General features: G+C 47.3%; 1 protein-coding gene across 1 annotated transcript in view; it reads right to left on the reverse strand.

Moving 5' to 3' along the window:
* LOC105568314 (ecdysone-induced protein 74EF) overlaps nt 1-1,682 on the reverse strand; it is a 181,264-nt gene extending 179,582 nt beyond the window's left edge. Inside the window, exon 1 of the mRNA XM_012023888.1 lies at nt 748-1,682. The gene's annotated coding sequence lies outside the window, so the exon portion shown is untranslated. The remainder of the gene's footprint in view (nt 1-747) is intronic.
* Nucleotides 1,683-23,441: the final 21,759 nt, after the last annotated feature.

Consider the following 23,441-nt stretch of genomic DNA (forward strand, 5'->3'; position numbering starts at 1 on the left):
TTCGATACTTCGGCGCTCGCATACTCTGCTTTATAATTTGGACAGAGCTGTACTTGTACATTTACACTGATAACAAGCGGCCTGACACCTTACTTTAATATAAGATAAGCGTAAGTATCATGCCTTTTTAATACTTGGATCGCAATCTGATCCGAAAGGCATTTCGTCTCTATTTTTCATTATAAAAAAGAGAAGAGAGAGCCTCGGGTAAGTTCGAATTTAATTAAATGCTGCGTGAGACTGGATAATCGGCGTTAGCTGTTGCGCGAACATTAATTTTAGTAGTTTAATTTGCCTTCAAACAGAACGAAAGAAAATACCGAGTTCCAAGATATCAAATTTCCAAGATGTAATAACGTAGCACCGCGAATAAACGATAAAGAACAACCGTCACATCCGCTGAAAATAAGAGCTAAAATTTTAAGTTCACTCCCTGCTATAATTGTCGACGATTCAACGTGAAATTTTTACCAAATGTCACTAAGCTCTGTGTGTTCTCCTATACACGTTATACTCCAGTCCCGATTTGAAATCTCGTTAAAGTAAAGTTCACCCAAAATTAGCGTCGACTCGCCACTTGCCCCCGCGAGGCTGAGCTCGCGAAAAAGAATCTTCCGAACGCGCATAACCCGAGAGTCACCCGGCACTTTTCCCAATCGACGGAGATACCCGGAAAATATATATCGTGTCTACAGCTGCGACTCCGCGTGAAAATCACTCGGCGCAGGAGAAGGAAGCCGCGCTTACCTGCCGTTCCCTCTTGTGACGCGCGGAACTCGGGAAGAAGGAAGTGAAGCGACGTCTCCGGGGCCTGTTTCCCGGCACCTGATCCCTACCGCACTCACTGCACCCACCGAGGCAACGTTCCCTTCCTCGCTCCGCGAAGTCTTCCCACCCTCGCGGCGATTTTTTCCTCGGACGCGCGAGCGGCCGGCCGATTGTTTATCCGACGCGGGTTGCGACAGTCCGCGCGACTTGCATCACGCGCATACACGACGCACGCGGCCACGCGCGTTCACCTACGCGCACGCACGTATTTCTCACCTCGTATATGTATCTCTCTCGGGATTTTTTTTACGAAAAAGGAGCAACGACACCGACTATCGTCTCGATTCTCGAGAAGATCACGCGAGTCGGAGAGACGCTGCGGGTCTCTCGAATTCACTCCGAACGGTATCGCGCGCTGCTGAAAATAACACGGAGCACGAAAAGTCCGATGCAGCAGCCGTCTCTCGATGGACCTCTCGAGTCACAATGGATAACCGAAAGTTCCACTTGGGTCGACGCGGCCCGAGCTAAACCTCGCACACCGTAAACGTGTCCCTCCTAAGAATACAATAGTCCGCGGGAACTTGTCACTCTCTTCCGGTCACCTTTCTCGCCGTGTCCGGTGCCGAGCGCGAGTTTACGCAGCGATCACGTATCTCCGAATCTTGCCTCGCTACTGAACTCCGAACGCGCCGCTAACTATCCCGCGCCACGATATCCGCGAACGCCGCTCGGTCCTACACGTGTCCGCGGTCAAACGCGGAGATAACACATTCACCGCCAGTTTCTCTCCTCCCTCTTCCTCCCTCCCGCCACCACCCCGCGCCGCCCTCGCGGAGCGCGTAAATAGCGCGGGACCCGCTCTATTCACTCCCTTATCTCTTACGCACTTGCTTCCACTTGTCGCGACGACGAGGAGGAGCACGAGGACTCTTGAGGCACCCGCGTGGCCACGGGGCGCGCACCGGAGAGCGAGACGGGACAGCAACCTCGGTCGGGGAGCGCGCGCGCGGAACACTGAGCGCGACGCGCGAACGGCGGCGGGTCTCGGTTTGCCTAGCCTAGCCTAGCCGCCACTAAACGCCGCTATCCTAGGTTAGACACGCTCGCGACACTCTCCCTCTCTCTTTCTCTCGCCCGCGTCCGCTCGTCCGTTCGTCCTCCGTCGCCCCGCTCCCCGCGGCCGCGGCTCGTTCACCTTCCCTCTCTCTCTCTCTTTCCCTCGCGCCCCGCCGTCTCCGTCGACGGCACCGCTCGGCCGCTCGCGTCCTCTCGCTCTCGCCACCTCCCGCGCGATGAATACAGTGCGCTGCGCGCGCGATTCCGATACCGACGGGTGGGAGGGAGGGAGGGCAGAGAGACGAGGAGGAAGGAGAGAGAATCGTAAGGCCATAGCCACGGCCATCGAGTCGCGCGCGCTATACACACGTGCGACAGACGCGACACGCGTACGCGCGCGCGCGCGCGCGGGTGTGTGGGTGAGCCCGCGAGGCGGCCAGCGCGCGAGCGGAGCGTGTTTGGCGACCGTTCGATTCCGCGCATCGAAAATCACGCGCCTCCGTCCCTCTCGCCGTCTAATTACCTCGCGCCTCTCGTTACTCCGAAATGCGCCTGTCAAGGCTACCGCCGAAATCTCAACGCTCGCGGTCGCTCGTCGCGCGTACTTGACTCCTCAACGCCGAAGGTCGGAAAAACAACGGGCGAGAGAGGGAGAGAGAAAATTGCCCTCCGAAAAAACGCAATTTATCGAGAGAACTACGGTTACGCGGCAGTTCCGGGATACCCGGTACAATCGTTCGACCTTATCGCGGCGGTTTCGTAATTAAGTCATAATAATCTCGCAATTAGTCGCTCGTTTTTACGCCGACACTGGCATTATTTTCGTCGCGCGAGAGGCGGGCGCGGGCGCTCGATGACGCGTTCTCGTCCCGAAAGCGCGGCAGGGCACACGTGTGCGCGCTCTTGCGCTCTTCGGAGCGTATCCCGTGCGCGGGGTATTCCGCGAAAATGCACGCGAAATACGTCCTATATTCCGGCCAGATAACGCGCGAACGTAATAACGCACGCGCGGACGACGTGGACGCGCGCACAGCCGCGTAACTTCGTCAGCCAGCGTACGAGAATGCACCCGACGGCCGACAATAATAATCGTAACACAAGAGAACATGCCCGACACGTGTTCTCGTCCAAATCGCCGCACTGAAAAAAATTTCTGGTTGAATATGGACGAATCAGATAATTCCTTTAGGATTTACCAGAATTCCTTTAGGATTTACCAGAATTTCTGTAGGATTACAGGAATTCTGGTAAATCCTAAAGGAATTATCTGATTCGTCCATATTCAACCAGAAATTTTTTTCAGTGCGTAATATTCTTTTCACGATGACGACCACGCACCCTCGGAAAAGATTTCTGTCACCCAGACAAAAAGTATCCTTGACGCATTTCTATTTCTCACAACCTCGTTTAGTATGAAAATAAGGCGACATCAAAATAAGATCAATAATTCGTATTCTCCTCTATAGAATTAAAAAAGATGGACTTACTATATTGACAAGTTGATAAAATTCGCGTGGCTCAAATGTGATAACACATTGGAAGGAATAAAGGACTAATTTCATTCTAAATTTATTGCGCATAAATATCATCTCAGCCAGGGTTTGAGCCTGGACCTCCCTCTCGCTAGGCGGGCGTCTCAACCAATTCGACCACCGAGGCATATGGAAATGTTCATCACAATAAACAGTCTTAATGTTGATCCCCGAATCCCACCTATCGTTACTATATTCAGACAAGAGTAACTTGTATAAATGTAAGTTTATCTTGCGTTTAGAATAAATTTTCCCTCCCTAGTACGTACATACGCCGCTGGATTTGGACCAAAGACATGGCGGGATACCACGTGATCGGGACCGAAAAGATCAAAGACCAACAAAATGTCGGGCACCATAGTGTAGTATGTTCACTCTCTGTCGGCCCTTTAATCTTTTCGGTCCCGATCACGTGGTATCCCGCCATGTCTTCGGTCCAAATCCAGCAGCGCGCGCGCGTGTATGTGTGTGTGCATCCACTTATCAAAACTACACATATACAAAAATTGTCCCATTGGTTGGACCACAAAGATGACGAATGCGCAGTCGACGCACAACCAACCAAATGATGAAGCGGGCCTACTAGTTGTACCATGGCGACGACTTTCGATTCGGCCGCGATTCACGTTCGTTCGAGCCGTTTCGCTTCGAAAGTACCGTAAATCAGATTCCGAGACGCGGTCCCGTTTCAGATCCAGATCGAGAAATATCTCGAAAACGAATTCCGCGGATCGATTCTCTCGCCGGAGTTCACGCGGCGACTCGAAGCGCGCTCCAAAGTCTCGCGAGTCTTACCCTTGTGTTACTTGCGACGATTTTAATAACGGACAGCTACGCCTCTTTTACGCGTGTGTAATACTTTGCAAATTCACGTGGAGATATTCACCTTCCTGCACGTCGTTTTCAAGGTTGCGCGACGCATTTTCCAATTTTCTCGCGAGAAACGCAGCAGCTAGAGACTCGATTGTCTCGGAATTGGGAAATTCTCGCGGCTATGTAACGCAGCGCGACGCTATCAACTCGTTATCACGTATCGCTAATAATACGATGCGTCTGTGAACGTTAGATTAAAGAGTAATTAATGATCGTTTGTAGTCACGCCGACGTGCATGACGTATGACGCGATTCGTTGGTTTGTACCGGACTCGTTGTCTGATGCGCATTGTCGCTTAAAAGGACGGCTTTCGTTTAAAAGGGACGTCTAAAAGAGAGAGAAGCGTCTCGATTGTTTCGAGACGAAAGGCTAAACCTAACATGATGGCTATGCCACAAATAAAAGTTATTTATATTTTAAAATATATCACCGAGAATTGAAAGCAGTTACTTTCACTTGTCTATTTGCGTATAAATAAATTTTTGGATTTAAAGATTCATATTATTAATCTGCCAATAATGAAACTCGAGTGGCTGCTTTGCCGAAATCAAATTTGTGTTATTACGTAAATCGTTTTCGCAATACGACTTCTGTAGAGAAAAAAAAATCTACGTGCTTTAAAAGCCTCAATCTCTACGCGGACTCGCTCGATAGTTTTTACGTAAAAGCCATTCAAATATACAATTTAGAAAATTATTTCCGCTCCGTCCTACTATAAGTTGTCACTCGTCGCCGTCTAACGCTCGATCCGCCGCAGACTGAACTCTTATCTGTGCATTGCCACATCATCGCCGAGGCGGAATATCTTTGTCATAAGAAGTCAAATAAAGCAACGTCGATCTGTCGAACGACGTTCGTTTCCGATACCGTCGTCCACGAGTATCGGCAAAATCGTTTTCCACAAACGCCCGTGGAACGTTCTAATGGAAATCGGTATTCAACGTTGCTCTCATGTCGCCCGTAATTTTTCAAATCGTAATTTACCGATGCTTGTCGCGCGCAGAACCGAGGGAAAGCCTCGCGACGTAGGACCTAGGGCTAAGGGTAAAACAAGTGGTGACACTCGGCGTTTGGCCGGACGGGCCGCCTCGGCGCGATTAATGCAACGTTCACTGCGCAGGTGGCCGACGTGATTGCCACGGATGGCGGAGCGGATTCGCGAGACTTTCTAACGAAAGTGCAAGTGTTTTCTTTCTTTCTCAACCGGCTGCCGCGATTGCTGCGTAACCGTTCTCGTCTCGCGACTTTCGCGCGTTTTCCGCGGTTTCCCGCCGAGGTCGTCGAACGCTTCCGGCTTGCTCGTCGGCCGCGCTTCGATTTTCGCGATCGCGCGCGTTTTTACGCGCCGATAGTCAAGTTCCTCGCTGCACCGGCATTACAAAGCGGAAACGTTCTGTCACGAAGTAGAAGAAGCTTGATTAAAATTACAATTTACGATTTGTCAAAATGCCTCTAGAAATTCGCAAGCATTAAGTACTAAAATCTTATTAAAATAAAACCCGTTTGAAATCAACTACAAACGAACGGGATCTTTGTCACGTACTTTCTGAAATCTCGGTTCAGTTTTCTGAAAGCTTCCCGTTTTTTAAGCATCAATCGCTTGAAAATGCCAACGTCTTTTCGCGGAGAGAATTGCCAGGTTCGAAAAATGAAGGAATAAGAGCTACGCCTTACTTCTTGCTCTGGCAAGAAAGATCCTTGCAGCTTAACACACTCGGAGGACAAACGTGTTCCGCGAGGGGCGTTTACATCCACTCGTTTTAGGAAGTCGACCGGCCTTCGCGGTGATTTGAGGAACGAAGATTTCTAAGATCCGAGCCGAAAAGAACGCGAGAGCGAACGCCCGCGGCGCTCGACCAAGGCCCGAGCCGGCTTCGCCGTGACATAAATATTCGGGGGGGCCTCCAAAAGGGGGCCCGCTCTCGGCGGTCTCGAAAGAGCTGAACTTGAGAACGCGTGAAAAAGGGGAGAGAAGAGTGACGGGGGGGAAATACTCATAATCGTACGGTGGCAATGTGCGACCCTGAGAGAGCAAATTCACCGTCATCCTCGAGAGACGAGACACTTCCTTTCGTCTATTTTTAAGAGTACGCCGTCAGCGTCGCGCTTGTCCGAACGCGGAGTATAACCCGTCACTCTCGTCGGTGATGTAATCAATCCAAAGACGAGCACTAAGCGAAAATTTCAGCCGGCAGAATTTATCGCTTGATACAATCAATATAATAATTACAAACGCAATTTGTTAATTCAAAATGAGAGGTGATTAAGCTAAAAGTATCCGTGCCCCCTTTATCTGCTACTCTAAAATCCAGTCCTCGCACTTTACTGTTTTAACCTCTTTCTTGTATCATTAAAATATTAAAATAATTAAGATCTGCTTAATTGAATTGAATTTAAATAGCAACTTTTAATTTAGAAATGATAATTATGTTTTGTTTCGCTAGTTTCAATCCACTTTTACAAAGCTCGCCTACTAACGAAGAAAATACATCATGTACGAATATCGAAAGGATTGAAAAATTCACTATCTCGAACCAGTGTTGTGTCCGATTTCTATTCTTAATCATTGCTCTTTATTCGTAAATACCGTAATAAAATGAAATTGGAATTAACGCGGAAATAAAACTGGTTGACGATTCGGAACGACAACTTTATGCTCGGTCGCGTACGCATATTCGACATACCAATAACGCAAACTTGGCGAACTGCAATGAATTCGCTCATTACTTTCACACGAGAGATTCATTGTCCAACTTGAAAAAGACCATTTTTTTCCGGCACGAAGGTACGCGCAATTTAACTCCGTCGTTAAGCTCGCGGGTTGTAAATTTGTATTTCGCATTTGACTATTTCAACGTGGAATAGCTTAATGTCCCTCATAGACAATGTTTTATACGTATCCAATGAAACATCTTCTCCAAAACGGTTATAAAGTGCAATAGAATTTACCATAAAACTCAACGAATTGTTTTACGACTGTTCTTAGAGACGAAACTGAAACAATTGCTAAACGTGTTTTAACAATTTACGTCGCTCAACGTGAATGACGAGCAACTAAACAAGTTTACTCAAATATATCTGCCTTGAAGTAATTAAGATACAAACTGAAATCGAAATATCGAGAAGTCTACTCTACGACTTGTTTATAAAACTAATTATCTGTAACCTACACGGAGAGAATTTTCTCTTAAAATTTATCCTGAAAATCGTGGGACAGCATGGTATTTCGAAGAGTTTTATTGAAGTTTTTTGAAATTTTACTACACTTTTTACTAGTAATTGTACTCATTTGATACATTTTACTAGTACAATTTACCCTGAAAATCATGTAATCGTGGCACAACGTGGCATTTTGAAAAACTTTCTAAGAGTTTTTTTGAAATTTTACCATACATTTTACTAATAAAATAATTAATTGTGTTTATCACATTTAAGCCATACAAATTTTATTAATTTGCTTACTAATAAATTTCTTCAAATGCCACGATCACACGATTTTCAGGGTAAATTTTAAGAGAAAATTCTCTCCGTGTGCGCAACAACAAAAAATGTGCGCGAAGCGGCACTTTGGTGCCCGCGGAAAATGTCGAAATTTTCGATCTACCTGTCACTTTCAAACTCGGCCCTGGTACATTAGGATTTACGATGACCGAACGCCGTGCGTTTCTTTATTGCTCTCTCGTCGTTCCGCGCGACGTGACACACGGAGCTGACGCATAGAGAATCGTGCGACCTGATAATGCAGTTTACGCTTGTATTAAACCCACGGCACGCCCGAACCGCATGTATTTAAGTGCACACGACTGTACTCGCGAAGCGTTTCATCGCGCATCACCCGCGAGCGAGACAGGAACTTTCACTGCGAGCGCACACTCGCCTCTCCTCTCTCTGCTAACTCTGCCATAAATTCGGTAACTTCCACGCCCCTTCGTGCCTCTGTCCTCCTTCTGGCCCGATAATTATTTATACGCGATAAGTATCGCGCGGCGCGGCAGAAAAGAGGTAAAAGCTTATGATTTGTGTACGCGGGGAAGAAAAATGAACGCCATTTGCACGGAGAAATAACGGAAGGCCCATCTCTTTGATCGCAAAAATTAAATCTTCAAGACATGTGCAATGTACCCGAAAAAAACCGTCTCTAAAACGTAAACTTTTTCACCGCGAATAGAAGCTACGTGTCGAAGGTAAAAGGAGATGCCGGAGGCTTCGCAGCGACTCGCGAGGCGCAGGCTTTTGCGTGCAAAACCCGATCGTACTCTCCCTTTTCACCTGGCCAAGTGACAACGCTCTGATCGCTATCGGCGAGAGACGTCGTAGATCCGGCAATATGCTGGCTTCGGTGATTAAAAACCGATGAAAAGCCGTTATCGCGTCACGGATAAACGAAGTCGTAAACGCGATACGAGCCTAGCTAGATTCTAATGGCTCGTACATGCCTTGCCCATAAACGCTTTCATAAGAAATACATTGTGCAAATGCGCTAACGACTGTCGATGCGTCAGCCGCGCCAAGAGACATTTATTTTGACAATTATTATAATATAAATAAAATTTTATTCAACTAAACGTTTAACTCGGTCCTTTGAAGATATAAATCAATTACAAATGTAAACGCCACTTAGAACCTAGCACAGCTGGAGGTAGCCAAAAAAATACCGATTCACATAGTAAATTAACTGGCTACCTCCACCTGTGCCAGGTCCTAAGTGGCGTTTATGTTTAAAATTTTAATATTATGTCGTTATTATATGTTATTTCATCATATCGTTCGTATTTATATCACATAATTGTCTACGAGAGCACATCTGCCTAGGATCGTTCCGTGTAAAAACGACTATGGTTCAGAAATCGTACACCCCCAGAAAGGATTTCTCTCACCCAGACAAAAAGTATTCTCGATGCACTTATATTTCTCACAACCTCATTTAGCATAAAAAACGAGACGATGTCAAAATAAAATCAATAATTCCCCTCTATCGAATTAAAAAAAATTGACCTACTATATTGAGACAAGAGTAACTTGTATAAATGTAACTTAATATATTCTTGCGTTTAGAATAAATTTCCCCTCCATCTTACAGCGCGCGCAATTGGCACCACGATATTCGACAAAAGACTATTTTGATTCTATTATTTAATTCTATGATATTATCTGGATATTATTTTATTCTAGAGTTTAGAATTTTTTATTTAAGGTTAAAATATTCCTTTCTCTATAATAAATACGATTGGCGCTGTGTCGATCCTATTTTATGATACATTCAAGTGTGATAGCATTGGATCCGGAAATTGTTTCCGTGTATTATTACGTACGTATGACTTGAAAATGTAACAATTTATTCCGGGACTTTCCGTTGGCGCATACGTAAGAAGAATATGCTGTTAATAAGCGACGAATGCTTTCCTCGGTTCGCGTGACTTTAATCAATTCTCTAGCTGCGAGCAGGGGATAAGTCATAACGGTTCGACGCTCCGTGCGAGGATATCTAAATATAACAGCTGGGTAATAAAAATAACACGGACTCTAACACGGTGTAAAGCGATATTAAGTATCATTACCGCGTACGCGGGTACAACCATTATATCGCCTCCATCTTCTGTTCCAACGGAACAACGTAAACCTGAATCACTGTCACCGTTTCACGCAAAAAACGGTTCGTTACCCTCTTGCATTAAATAAGAGTAACTAAACGTGAGTTCCTAAAGTTTCTTTCAGAAGACGAAGCAGCATTTCATAACCGTGTGACGTTTCAGATGTGTCCAAAATTCTCCGAGGAAGAGCCCAACTCTTCATCAATTTCATCGAAATCGATCTTTAACGATGTTCTTTTTTTTTAAATATGATTTGTGACAAAAATATCTCGTCATAATCGAGCGATCACAATATATTTGCAAGACTTGTTCTCAATCTTTTTCAGTGTCCACATGCACATTCAAATGCATATATTGTATATATTTTTTTCAATGAAATTTCGTTAAATAAAATTTTGCTCAAGTCCGAATGAATTAAAGCTAACAGAACTAAAAGATACTTGCGACAATACGTGGTACGTAAATTATAAACTACGCTAATTTTAATTACTTGCATATATATTATCTATATATTTTTCTTTAATTTTTACTTTCTTATTTTCATTTATACCGCAACTTCACCAAAACAAACTCGCGCTTTTGCAGTTGTAATTTCCACTTCGTTAATTAAATACACGAAGAAACATAATTCAAAGGACTGCGCACGGTGTTACTTGATTATGAAACAATCGTTAAGCAATGTAATTTACGTCAAATTCAAATAACTTTTACTTTCCAAACACTTTCTGGATAACAAAGTCTTACAACTTGACGGCGCAGTTTACAGCTAATTGCGCAATAAAGCATTCAGTATGCGTACACGCGCCAAGTGTACACTGCAACTTTGTCATTATCATTTATTAAACGCAAATGTATTCGTTCGTAATTTTAACTCGTCCAATTTCCGCTTACATCGGCAATGTACACCTCATTTTCCGAGTATCGCGAAAATACACGTACAATTTTGTCATTTGGTGATTATAACATAACCAGAAATTACTTGATAATTCTTAAAACAGAACAATATCGCAAAGCTCTAGCCGATATTGACGAACGTCGCCAATTTTTCCATATAGACTACAAATACTTTGCCTAACAAAAGCATTGATAAAAGCCAAAAAACATATAACACCTCTATACCCTTTCGAATGAAAATTATTTGTGCTATGTTCTATGATTGACATGTAATAAAAAAACCTATATACAGTATATAAATAATATCCGTGCATTCGCCATAAATAACGGCACACAGTTCAAATTTAAATACAAATTTACTTTTCAACCTTACGACAAAATTTTATTTACTTCGTTTCTCTTTTTGTCGAAGAAATGACTCCAATTATATGTGTATTTTAACTCGGTGGGAAAACCAGTTCTATTTCCATGATAAAAATATCAGGCTCTCATTTACGGTACGGCGTGAAAAAAAAACATCGAAATACTTCTGCCAATAAAGATTTTGGCGAATTTATCTACGGGCCGTTATCGAGAAAGTTTGAGCGCGGCACCGCCGTAGGACTCGAGTTACTCGCCGAAGTCGAACGTTCCTTCGTGCGTGCACAGCCGATTAGCGACAGAATCGATTACATGATCTTGAACAAACCAGACGACTCGTACGAGGGGGGGGGGGAAAAAAAGGGAAAGGAGGGACGAGGGCCGCGTACTCTCACTTTTCGCCTTCCGAAAACCGAGAGCGTCGGGTTCTCTCGCTTTTCGAGAGACGCCGTGCGCCCGCGACCTACCTGGCCCGGTGTTAACGTACGTATAGTGGGCCAGTGTCAGGCAACGGCATCGGTTTGGTTATTAACGCCGCGGGATTTCGGTGAGTCAGAAAAGTGTGACATTCGCGCGCGCGGGGCCACTGGCCAGTAATCGGGCCAATGTTAAAAGTCCGGGACTTCTAGTGTCGATTGCCTAACGCTGTGCCGGTACACGCCGATACACGGGGAGGAAAGAGAGAGACGGGGCACGTGTGCGAAGGCAGAACCTTTCGGCTCGCGTTATCCTTGCCCCTTGTACGTATAACTTGCCTCGCACACACATAACGATGCGCGCGACCTTAGAAGAAAGATGAATTGTAAACGCCTCTCGTGGACTCGATCGAATACTTATAATATTCCTACGTGATTAATAGTTACAAGTCTGCTGGAGTCACCTGGGTAAATAAAGACGAAGGGGAAACGCGAGCATTTTTCATGGCCTGTAACATTTCGTATATTGCCAAATACTTTTTTTCACGTAAGAAAAGCATGCAGATGTAATTTATCACGTTCACTTCCTATATTATTGTCTTCGCTTTCCTCTCAGCCGCGCGCGCGTTCTTCAAATTATTCAGTTTTTCTTTCACCTACGATGTTCAGAAATTTCTTACTCGTGCAGTAAGAAAAGCAGAATACTAAATAATGCAATTGTTTAATAGACGAATATTGAAATGTTAAAACATTATGTGTGACTAATTAATTAAAATCGCAACACGATAACGGCTATACTTTTATTTTGTTGCAACAACCCATCTTTCATCTGTCGCAACAGGATTTTCCTCCGCGCGTCACGTCTTCTTTTAGCAAACAACTTCATTCGCTCCTATACTTTCTATTTCTATTTTCTTCTTTTAATGCCTTCCATAAAATTTGCATTGATTTTATTCGTCAACGTTTCACGCACAAAGCGCTTCGTTTACAATGTAATTTTCGCGAGACACATATTGAGCGGAGCTAAGGGTCAAGATCGCCGTGGGCGGGAAAACACGGGGAAAAATAAGGGGCCGCGGGGGGGGGCTTGAATTTTCCCCCTGCGGTGCAACGCCGGTCAGAATCTCCGCCACTCTCTCGTGCCTGCATCGCGAGGTGAGCGAACGTTCGTTCGCTCTTAATGTCCGTGCCTGGTGACCCGTGGTGCAAACTAAACCCACCGGAGAAAGTTGCCGGATACTTTCTCGTAGCTCGTAGCCCGGGCTCTTTGCGCGCCGGCCGATGCAATCATTTATAAACGGAGCCCCGCGCTCGACCCGGCCGTTCACGAGCGAACGTCTCCGCTGGCGTTTATGGCGAACGGCCGGACGACATGGACGCGAGGAGGCAATAATTATCCGCCGATTCGGATTACGGGCTAGGGGGATCGCTCGTTGCTACCCGGACGATAATCGGAAAGCGCGGCGTTTCGTCTCTCGCGGCGCCGAAGACGCAAGCGACGAGCGCAGGCTGGGATCGAACGGGCGCAAGAATGGGGAACCGGGCATTTTGCAAAAAGATCGATCCATTCTTGGCGCGTCCGGTCCCTCTCGAGCGCGAGGCATTCAGGCTCCTCGCGCGACCGGCGACTTGATTTACTCGTCCGAGGGAACGAGCTCCTCATGCCCGTTCTCGCCAAGGTAGGCGCAGTCAGATACAGCCGGGCACCACTGAGCTCTATGTATAACCGTGCTATTATGCTCTCGCGCAGGTTAGCGCATCGCGCGGCTAACCGTCGTCGTAGGAAAATTTCACGGAGTCCTCCTACGCGCATTCGTTAACTATTCATGCCTCGCAGATAGCCCGTGGCCGAGCATGATAAATCGCGGGTTTACGCAGCGCTGGAAAAATGACAATTCAAAGCCGTATTTTGTGATTCCAAATTTTATCCTCCCTTCGACTATTTCCTGCTCGTTTTCGCCTAACGTGATATTACTCCGAAACTCGACAATCAACATTTCTTTAATAAAATCACCTTCGGACCGCGGAGGACACGAACGAGCGTGAATAAATGAATTTGTCTCAATGAGTATGGACAGTGCGCGAGTACGAATTTGCATCGACAAATATATTTCGCTTCGTATCGTGCAGATAAAATCAGTAGCCATTGGAAATTTTTATTTAAAAAAAGAATTTCGTGCAATTTAGATGCGACAGTTCACGTTTCGCATTAGCTTAGAGCGGATGTAACTAACATCCGCGCATAATGAATCCGCTGAGCGATAAAGATCAACCTCATCTGAAACGTGCGAATTGATAACAGACATTAGTAGCGGATTAGCAGATACGGGGGGGCTTGACCACATAAGTCCCACGCAATGGTTGATGGCCGACTTTGATCGCTCGCGATTCGAAAGTATCGCGCTATTGTAATCTCAACGATTTCGTATGAAGATTTTCAATCTTTTACCCTGAGAGAGCCTTTGGAAATTTACTTGTGGCATATAATGTTCATTTCAGTGAAATAAACTTTGTAGCGAAATAAACATTACACGCCACAAATAAGTTTTCAAAGACTTTTTTTCTCAGTGTACTAATGAGATGTATGATAAAGTTGGAAAAAACTCTTGTAAAATTCTTGGAAATGACCCACGCGATTTTCAGGGTAGGTTTTAAGAGGAAATCCTCGCGATGGATACCCTTGCTGAATAATTTACAAAAACGCCTCGAGGAAGCGCGCGAGGAAATTCGCGTATCGAAAAAGACGTGGCAAAAAGGCGACACGGTAGACCGTCGAGGGATAATGAGCGTCGCGCGGAGCGCGGAGGGCGGCGGAAAAAAAAGGGGCGCCCCGCGGGGATTGAGATTTTCGAAAAGTACGCGTCTTCGCGGACCCATCCGACCGTGACGTCGCATTCGCGCGGCGAAGCCCGCGTGACGTCATTCATTCGATGACGTGTGGTCAACCGCGGTCAATGCACCACGCCGGCGTTTCTTGCAGGGCACTATAATGCTCGGTTCACTGGCTCCGACGTCGTGTGCGTTCGTTCACGTACACGGGGGCCGCGCGCCGCGGTGCACGTGCGCGCGTACACCGCAAAATACCGGGTGTCCGTAAGGTACTGTAAGGCTTTTTGCTCGCGACGAGGAAACTCGCGGCTCCCCGAGATTTCGCCTTTCGTCCTCGAGCGGCCCGTCGTTAACGTTACATCGCGACTCCAGCTAATTCTCAGAACACCCTGCCGAGGTGCGGACCGCGGCGCAATGTCCCGCGAGAGAGTGCGCAAAGTTGTTTGTTATTTAAATACACAAAATAAATATGTCCTATATACAAATTAAAAGGCGCGTTAGGTCGATAGTCCAAAGTCTCGGAGTATCGTTGTCGCTTTTCCGAGATGCCGATTCGCTGTCTCGCTTGTGCGATACGACATGCTTCAGTCGTGTTACTTGCAGCTGTCAAACCATGCCAATTTTTAGAGAAGAGCAAACGGCGCGCGCTTGTGTTGTCTAGTAGTAATAAATTGTATCTATCGAGGAGATTTCTTTCAGTTTGAAAATCGTATCTTTCTTGTGTGTGCGCGATAATATGTGTACGTACCTATTCTATTATTTGTGGAAAAAAATTATCTACCTTGTAACTTTGTTTCTACTTCCTTATATTGTGCGGAGATGATAAGAAAATAATAAACTACATAAATTAGATAATAGAATAGATAAGAGCGCGCAATCTTGATGTATCCCGAGTTGGCGAAGCGTCGAAAGGACGACGTTTAAAGATTTCACCTCGGCATTACTGTGTTAAATCAATGACGAGATCGTTAAGCCGCTCAAGTTTTCTCGGTCAGGACGTTCTTATATCGGGAAAGTCTACCCACGCCCATCGTCCGCACCTACACAACATCATAGGTACAGGTCGACTAGTAGTAAGTGGCGCGAATTATCGGACAAGTAGAAGAGCCCGCTACGTGGTCGGCTGTTGCCTCGGTAATCAACGATGACACGTGCACGCGCACGTAACTGGCCGATTGTTTGTGCAAAAAGGAAGCGTGCGGACGGATTGCGTATCGATGCCGAGAAATATATAGCGCGCTCGCACTACTAATTGATAATTTCCTGAAATTACGGGGTGCGCGAAAGACCGTGCTTTCCGACACGCGGAATTAATAGTTTCGCTGCTGTTGCTAACGGCCTCGCTTTCTGGGAGATGGGAAGCAATCGGTGTACTTAGTAGATCAATAAAATGTACTGTTATTAACTAATGTTGCGCTGTTTAATTCAGTAAGATAATCGTAATCGGTAGAAAAATGATACGCTTTATCCTCGCACACAAGCAAGATAATTGATGGATGAATGAGAGCTACTTGTGCGAGATTCAACTTCAACTTGGAAAATGTAAATAAAGGTTTATATGCGTATGTGGTAGGCACATAAAGTGATATCTACGGATGCGGAGTTGCAATGTGTCTGAAACTTTTCCTATGCATTTCTATTTTCTTGCAACAGTCCCGCGTAATTATTTAATTTTGAAAATTGAAGATCCTCAAGGTGTTGCCAGTAATAAAGAACAATAAAGAACTGATAAACAAGTTCATGTCGGCTTTAACTGTCTAATGTAATATAAATTAATAGCGCGACGTTCCGACCTTCGGCTTGGGTGCTTTTCGAGCAAGATTCTACAGAAAACTACGACAGCGTCAGAATTGCAAGGTTTAAGATGAAAAAGTGCGGAATAGTACGATATTAAATTGGAATTACATAAATTAGCGAGATAGATATTTAATTTTGCTTTACATTCCCAGCATTAGATCTAGTCGCGCGAGATCCTCGCGCGATATACGACGTAACGTGCTATCGGGTATCTCTCTTCAAGTACACATACGCCATGCGTAGAGATTAGATGCTAATAATACCTGTATGTGTCACGTATACGAAAATGATATTACACCTGACACATTGAATATCGCGATAACGTGTGGAATTTCTGAGAGAAAGTTTCGATGAAAAACAAAAAGTGGGTACACTGCATTGAAAAATTTCATACTCGACTCGCGCAACGCTCGGCGATGGTCTTTCCGCGGAACTTGCAAGATTTCATCACGATGAAAGGAACGCATTTTCTATTCCTTATTATTATTATTTTTTTTAAATAGACGCACGTATAGAAAGTACGCGCGGCTCCGTTCGTCGAAGCAGATGCAACTCCGTTGCATAAGACCGGCGCGAAAGAAAGCATTACGGGGCATTAATCCGCGAGAATGCCACCGCGGGCACATTGGGGACTTTTAATTTTCGCAAAACCGAACGCGGATAATCCGATCAGCGATCATCACGCGCTGTCCGACGGCTAGCCGAGCAATTTCGCGCGTACGTCGCCAGCGGGGAAAAATATCACTTGGACCCGCGGCCGAACGTCTCTGCGTTGCGGCGACGAGCTATCGGCGCTTTCTTTACCCCGCGCCCATTGATTCTTTTCTTCTTTTTTTTTTCAAACGACCGCACGTACGGGCTCGCGTGTGGAAAGTCGAAAACGGGAGAGGCAAGGAGAGGAGGACCCGACTTGAGCCGCGTACGAGCCCATAGGTAGGCCGCGGCAGCGTGGACAACAAGCGAGTCGAGTTGAGAGGCGCGGACGGGCGGTCAGAGACCCCGCAGGGCCGGCGCAAACAGCGAGTACGGCATTACCCGCTCGCTCGCTCTCTATCGCGAACCCTGGACCCAACAATGGCGCGACAGTCCTCCCTGCAATCGCGGCGCCTTTTATCCGCAGCAAAGTGGAAAAGTCTCGCCCTCGCCCCACGTGTTCCTTTTTTTTTCGAAGTTGAACCCTTTCCTCCTCTTCTTTCCTCGCTCTTTAACTCTCTCTCTTCCCTTTCCCCTTTCTCCCTCTCTCTCTCTCTATTGCCTCTCTTACTCGCTGGTTTATTTGCGAAATGCAATATAATGTCCCGTCACTTTGTAGCTTTGCAATGTTTGGGAAAAGAGAATGGAACGCGAACGAAAAAAGGGGAACTGCAACCGGAGTGTCAGTGGAGCGATAAGGCGTTAGCGGGTCGTTTCGTTCTTATCGCCGAATTTTTACGAGGTCTTAAGTCGTATTAGAAGTTTACATGTATATTACATGCGCGCAATATCTTTCTATAAAAAAAGATAGTCCTTTCGATATCAGCGCGACGTACGAAAAAGCGTGCGCTCGGCGCTTCCATAAAACCTCAGGGACACGCTGCTACGATACATTGTGCGCTCCTCTCTGGCAAAGGCTTCTGCGACATTAGCGTCACAACTAATTTACACGTTAATCGTACAGCGCCGTCAACAGCCGTGGCGAAAGAATCGCGTTCAGAGAATACGTCCGGTGCTCCCGTACGAACTTGGAGACCCTGTAATCAGAGACTGGCCATAGGAGTTGGTGAAATTCCCGCGAGTGAGAGAGAAACGTAGGCGATCGTAGAATCGTAGAAGAGCGAGGTGGCCTATGTCTCTCCCGCACTCGCGGGAATTTGACCAACTCCCGTGGCCGGTCTCTGATTGCAGGGTCCCTCCAGCGCGAACTGGACGAGGGCGACGAAAGGGGAGCGTTCGTACTTTTTCGCGCGGCGCAGCCACGGCTACGCCGAGAGGGACTTTCTCCGGTGGATACACCGGCGCCGTGTGTGCGCGCGTGCTCTCCGAGTTATGATTTCCGCGGTGCTCCGTAAATACGCGGCCGCGACGGCGTTGCATTTAGAGCAGTCAGCCATGCGAGCTCGCGGCGATGTGCTGGACGCGGAATCGACTTTAATTTCGGCTCCTCCGACTTTCTCCCGCTTCGCGATAACTCGCGGCCGCACGCTCGGATGATTAAAGCTAACACCGTTACAAAGCCAAGCACTGCTGCTAATCACGAGAGCTGTAAAGCGACAGCGCGCGTCCCACGCGCTCGTAGAGGGTGGGGAAAAAGGGATTGTAAATCACGGAAAACGAGGAGCCGCTCGAACGCGCGTTAAGTGAATCTCCGAAACCGCGAACCGGTTAATTGGTGACGAAAAAACTCGCGGGATATAAGAAATGCTGTGATAAGAGAGAGAGAGAAAGGTCGAATATATATAAATTAACAGCTACACTGTGTGAGAGAATTTTCTCTTCAAATTTACCCTGAAAATCATACAATCGTGGGACAACGTGGCATTTTGAAGAGCTTTGAGAGTTTTTTGAAATTTTACTAGTAAAACGTATGGTAAAATTTCAAAAAAAAAACTCGTAAGATCCTCCAAAGAGCCAAATCGTCCCACGATTGCATGATTTTCAGGATAAATTTTAAGACAAGATTCTCTCTCAGCGTAGAGATTTAATCTTCGCGCAGTTGAAATTATTCTTTAAATATAAATTAAAATAGAACTTCTGTAAGTAAGCGAAAATAAAATATTTCGTCTTCGATTTAATCAACAGTTTCGATATAAATCAAAGAATTTGGTCAATTAAGGAATTTATGGTGATTCCAAAAAAAAAGTTGCTCGTTATAATTATTGATTCGGACGCCTAGCATTAATGCAGTTCGAGATAGAACTGCAAAGGGTTAACAATGAAGCAATTTACTTTAAAAAGAAAAGTACCAGACTGCTCGGAACTTTGTGGTACATCGCCTCATAAAGGTCGCGAGAAAAGTGAAACGAGTACAAACTACCTAAGAGTTTTTGCGTTTCTATATAATTTATCGACTCGAAAACGAACTCGTTACGCGAAATGCCCTTTCGCCGTGAGAAGGATTTTTATAGCGCCGCTTTTAAATAGTTTCCAGGTGATTATCAAGAAAAATGACACAAATTTGAAAGGAGGTGAACACTCCAGCTTCTCGCCGAAAATAGTAGCGGCGCAGGAATGATCGAAACCCCCCGGATTCGGGCGAGGTCGCCGCATTTATTATTTAGTCATTTGCTTGCAAAGTCATTTATATAATACGCGTATGGAGAATTCGCGAGAATTCCAACTCGTTCCCCCGCGCTGCTTTCGAATTTCGCGCGACCTCTCGTGCAGAGGCGATACGTCGCAACTCCTATCGATGCGGCGATAACTTCGCCTCGTCAAAATTGAAGCCACACACACACACACACACGAGTTTCTAACAATATCGACCGCGGCCGTGCACGCGGGCAAACAATCGCGAGATAAAATATCGCCGGGGGACGGGGAGGGGAGGATAAAAATCGAAATTATCATCGCGGCGAACCGCGCCACGCGCCGTCGAAAAGAAAAAGAAAAAAAAATCAGGTCGGCGCCCGGCGTTTTCTGCGACTTTCGGCCAAAACTTTCGACGCCGCGCGCCGCACGGACCTAGTCGGCCCGGAGTGTTCCGCAGGGTCAACGATCCCTCTTCGCCCCGATTTCACCGGTTTCGCCTAAAAGCGCGACGGCGCGGGCGTACCCGGCCTTAGCGACGGCAAATTTTTGAGTTGCCGCGAAAACCATAAGCAAGAGACGAAACCCAACACCGCCGTCCTCCCTCCTCGCCGCCCGTCGCACTTGGTGGGGGACGCGCGAGGCACGATTCGCACACCTCCCGGTAACACTATCCACTATTCTCGCTCGCTTCTCGCGCGCGCGCGCGCGCGCGCGCGCGAGGGGAGAAAAGAAAAGGGGAGACGCCGCGGGTCGCGCCGCGGCGTCTCGGCGAATCGCGGGCGTCGCGCTTCCGTCCCAATTCTCTCGTTTTGCCCGGCGCAGAGAAGCGCAAAGGGAAGCAGAGCGTTGTTTCACTCACCCGCTCGACGACGCGCCCGTGACATCTGGACGACGCTCTCCCCGGTCCACCTCTCGCTGCGACGTGATGGACGGCAGGCCGCGGGATCGACGGGAAGTCGGCTGCACTCCGATCCGCAACTCACTTCAAGTCACCACGAGTAACCGCGACAAAGATGCACCCACACACTTCTCTCTGCCTTGCTCCCGACGTGCCCCGCCGGCTCCTAGCTGCGTCCACTTGCCGAGGGCGATAGGGCCACGCGGGGGAGGGGCAGGGTCACGGCAAGATCGACCTCCCTCGCCGCGAGGATGACTGCGGCGCCGGTCCTCCGCGTCTCTCTCTCTCTCTCTTTCTCTATCTCGCTTTCTTTCACCGCGCGCCGCGGCACGTGGTCGCCGCGCGAACGAAACGTACTCCCGAACGCTTGACAGAGTGGAACGAGCGAGAGAGAGTCCGTGCGCACACGTCTCGCGTGCCTGTAATCGCGCGTCCGACTGAACGGCCGAGCGATCCCGGGGTCTCCTCGCCGGTCTTCTCGCTCTTCCTGCTCGCGCCTTCCGTCGCGCGCGCGCGCGCCAACCAATCGGCGCTCTCCGTCGCGCGCCCGCGACAGGGCATGCCGCTCTCGTTTCTCGTGCGCCGCCGCCGCCGCGCACGAGACGGCCAATTCGTCTCTCTCTCTCGCTCTTTCTCTCTGTCTCTTTCTTTCTTTCTCGCAAAAATACATTTCGATTTGAGAGTATCAAAAGTGTCGGGCCGTATCGACACGTCGTCGTCCCGTCTATGGCAATGCCGGGCCGTACACCGGAGCGAAAGGATTCCTGCAACAGCAAATTAAAAAGACGCCAATTAATCGAGACATCTCGCCAGAATACTCGTCGTAACGAATGTTAGTTATTAGCGGCTCAACTCCAGGCTAACAATAAGGCCTAGCCGTGTAAACGCGTCGCTTACCACGAAAGTAACGTTTGCGTCTTCTCCCACTTGCAGAAGTACGAGCGAAGCGAGGAGAAAGACGCCCGCGAGTTCGCCACCGCGTGTGCGCGTCCGACGCGATCTCTCCGTCTCCGCCACTCCCCTTTCTCTCTCTCTCTCTCTCTCTCTCGCACCGTTCGCTCGCCTTTTTTCCCTTTTCACTTCGCGCCCGTCTACTTTTTCCCTACTTTCTTCACCGCGAGCTTACGTAACCGCCGGCCGCTTCATTGAAATAACACTGTTACGCGCCTTCGAGTTCCACATCTGACTCGAAATCGCCCGCGGTTATCCAATCCCGATTTACTCACTTTTCGATCGTCCCGCATGACTTTCTTTCCCTTCCCCCCCCTCTCTCTCTCTCTCCTTCTTTCTCTGTCTCTCGCTACGATGCAGGATCGATGTTCCTTCGCACTCATCGTCCTTCTCTCTCCCGCTTCCCCGCTTGTGCGCAGCATCCTCCTTCATTTCTCAAGAGATCGATCCTCCCCATTCTTTTCTCCACCGTCGTTGCACACGCCTTCTCCTTCCCTTTCTCTCTCTCTCTCTTTCCTTCCCCCCCCCTCGCTCTCTCTTTCTCTCGGACTCCTCCTCCTCCTCTTCTCTCATCCTCGGTCATCCGCCCTTCTCGCGGCTCCGTCGTTCCGTTTCTTCCTCTCCGCCCTCCCAACTTTCTTCCATCTTCCGCAACGTCTTCTCGCCGCGACGGTGGCGTCGCGAGATCGTATCGCATATCGTGTTATGCGAGATGATTGCACTCTCCCAAATCACAATCAAACGCAGCTCTTTGCGACGCGGGGGCCGAAAGGCACGCTTTACCACTAGTATCGCAAAGCAGGGATTAAGTCCCGCGTCTTATTTCAAGCGCAACGACGGAACTGTAATCGTTCTCAGCTGCAATTCCACGTGTTGTAAGCATTTCTTTTACGTTAGGAATAAAAGCTCTGCGCCAACATTATCTCAATTATATAACGATCGAACTATAACGTTCCTCAAGTCCATACAATTCCACGTGATACGTTTCTTTTCCAGTAAGAATTGGGTCACTCTTGCTAATATTGTTACATATTCATGATCACCGTGCGGAATTAAAAATCGCGAAAATGGCGCTTGGTCCCTCATTGTGCAGCCGCACCTAGTTCGCTCTTTTTGCGACTGATATTTCCAATGTGACCGAGTTAAGTTACAGATGGAGAGAAAGTAACGATGTTAAGTTAGAGTTACGAGAAAAAGTAACTGCAACTGTAACTTCGTTACGAGTAACGAGTTTACTTCCCAACCCTGTCTGTTAGGGGTGTCTTCAGTTTTCGACGGCGTCCAGCGCGGAATGCCATGTACCACGCTTCTCGTAAGATATCACTCAGAGCTTAATAAACGCAGTCCATCCTCAGCCTCTCGGGCCCCCTTCTCGCGCCTTCGGCGAGCAACGCCTCGTCGCTGCCGCCGTTGCCGTCGCGAAGAATTCCGACCAGGATTTATTATATCTCTTACGTCGCGCAGCATCTTTTGAGGCAGGTTCGGGCGCTTAACTCGGCATTAGCGGTCGAGAGGTCTGCTTCCCCCCCCCCCCGAGGCCGGTGTAACCGCCGTTCTACGAGAGAGAAATCGGCGTGGCGATTGATTCTCACGTGGCGCGATAAATCAACGAGATCGAACTTTAACGTGTAGACGGTTTCAGCCTCGTTCAACGAGTCGGATTCCTGTTTGCACAAAGAATATACGTTCGAAAGATCAAATTTGCACGGGTTGCCGCCAGTAACGCGTAAATCTCGCAATGCGCCTTTTTAAAAAACACAAATGTTTGTATCTGCAACGTTGACAGTAAAAAGTGTCGCGGCGAGGAAAAATGTTCAAAGTCACGTGTGTAATTTCGCGAAAATTAGGAAACATTTTTGTGAAACGATTGCAAAACAGTTTTCAATCAAAGTCGGTGATTACGTTCCGTTGCTCCAGAAACCACGACAGAGATCGGTACACCTTTATGAATGTCAGGTTTTACAAATGGATAAATAACTAAAGGCTCTCCCGATAACGAAATTAACAAGAACCAAGTAAAAGGACGGACTTTGAAAGCGCAATGCGGTTAACAGTGCGCGAGTTGACGTTATCAACCATTAATTACTAAAGTACATAATTATTCGGACTACCTAGTTAGCACTCGTCTGACATCAGAACGCAATCAAGACGCTTTTCACTTGAAAACGGCCGGAATTCTCGGTCGAAACGTTGTGCAATTCCTTTAATAAAGTATTGCCAGATACGCCGAACAATTGTTCCCCG

The sequence above is a fragment of the Vollenhovia emeryi genome, unplaced genomic scaffold, assembly GCF_000949405.1.
Source record: "Vollenhovia emeryi isolate VEMERY1.0 unplaced genomic scaffold, V.emery_V1.0 DF939130.1, whole genome shotgun sequence".
NCBI classification, from domain to species: Eukaryota; Metazoa; Arthropoda; class Insecta; order Hymenoptera; family Formicidae; genus Vollenhovia; species Vollenhovia emeryi.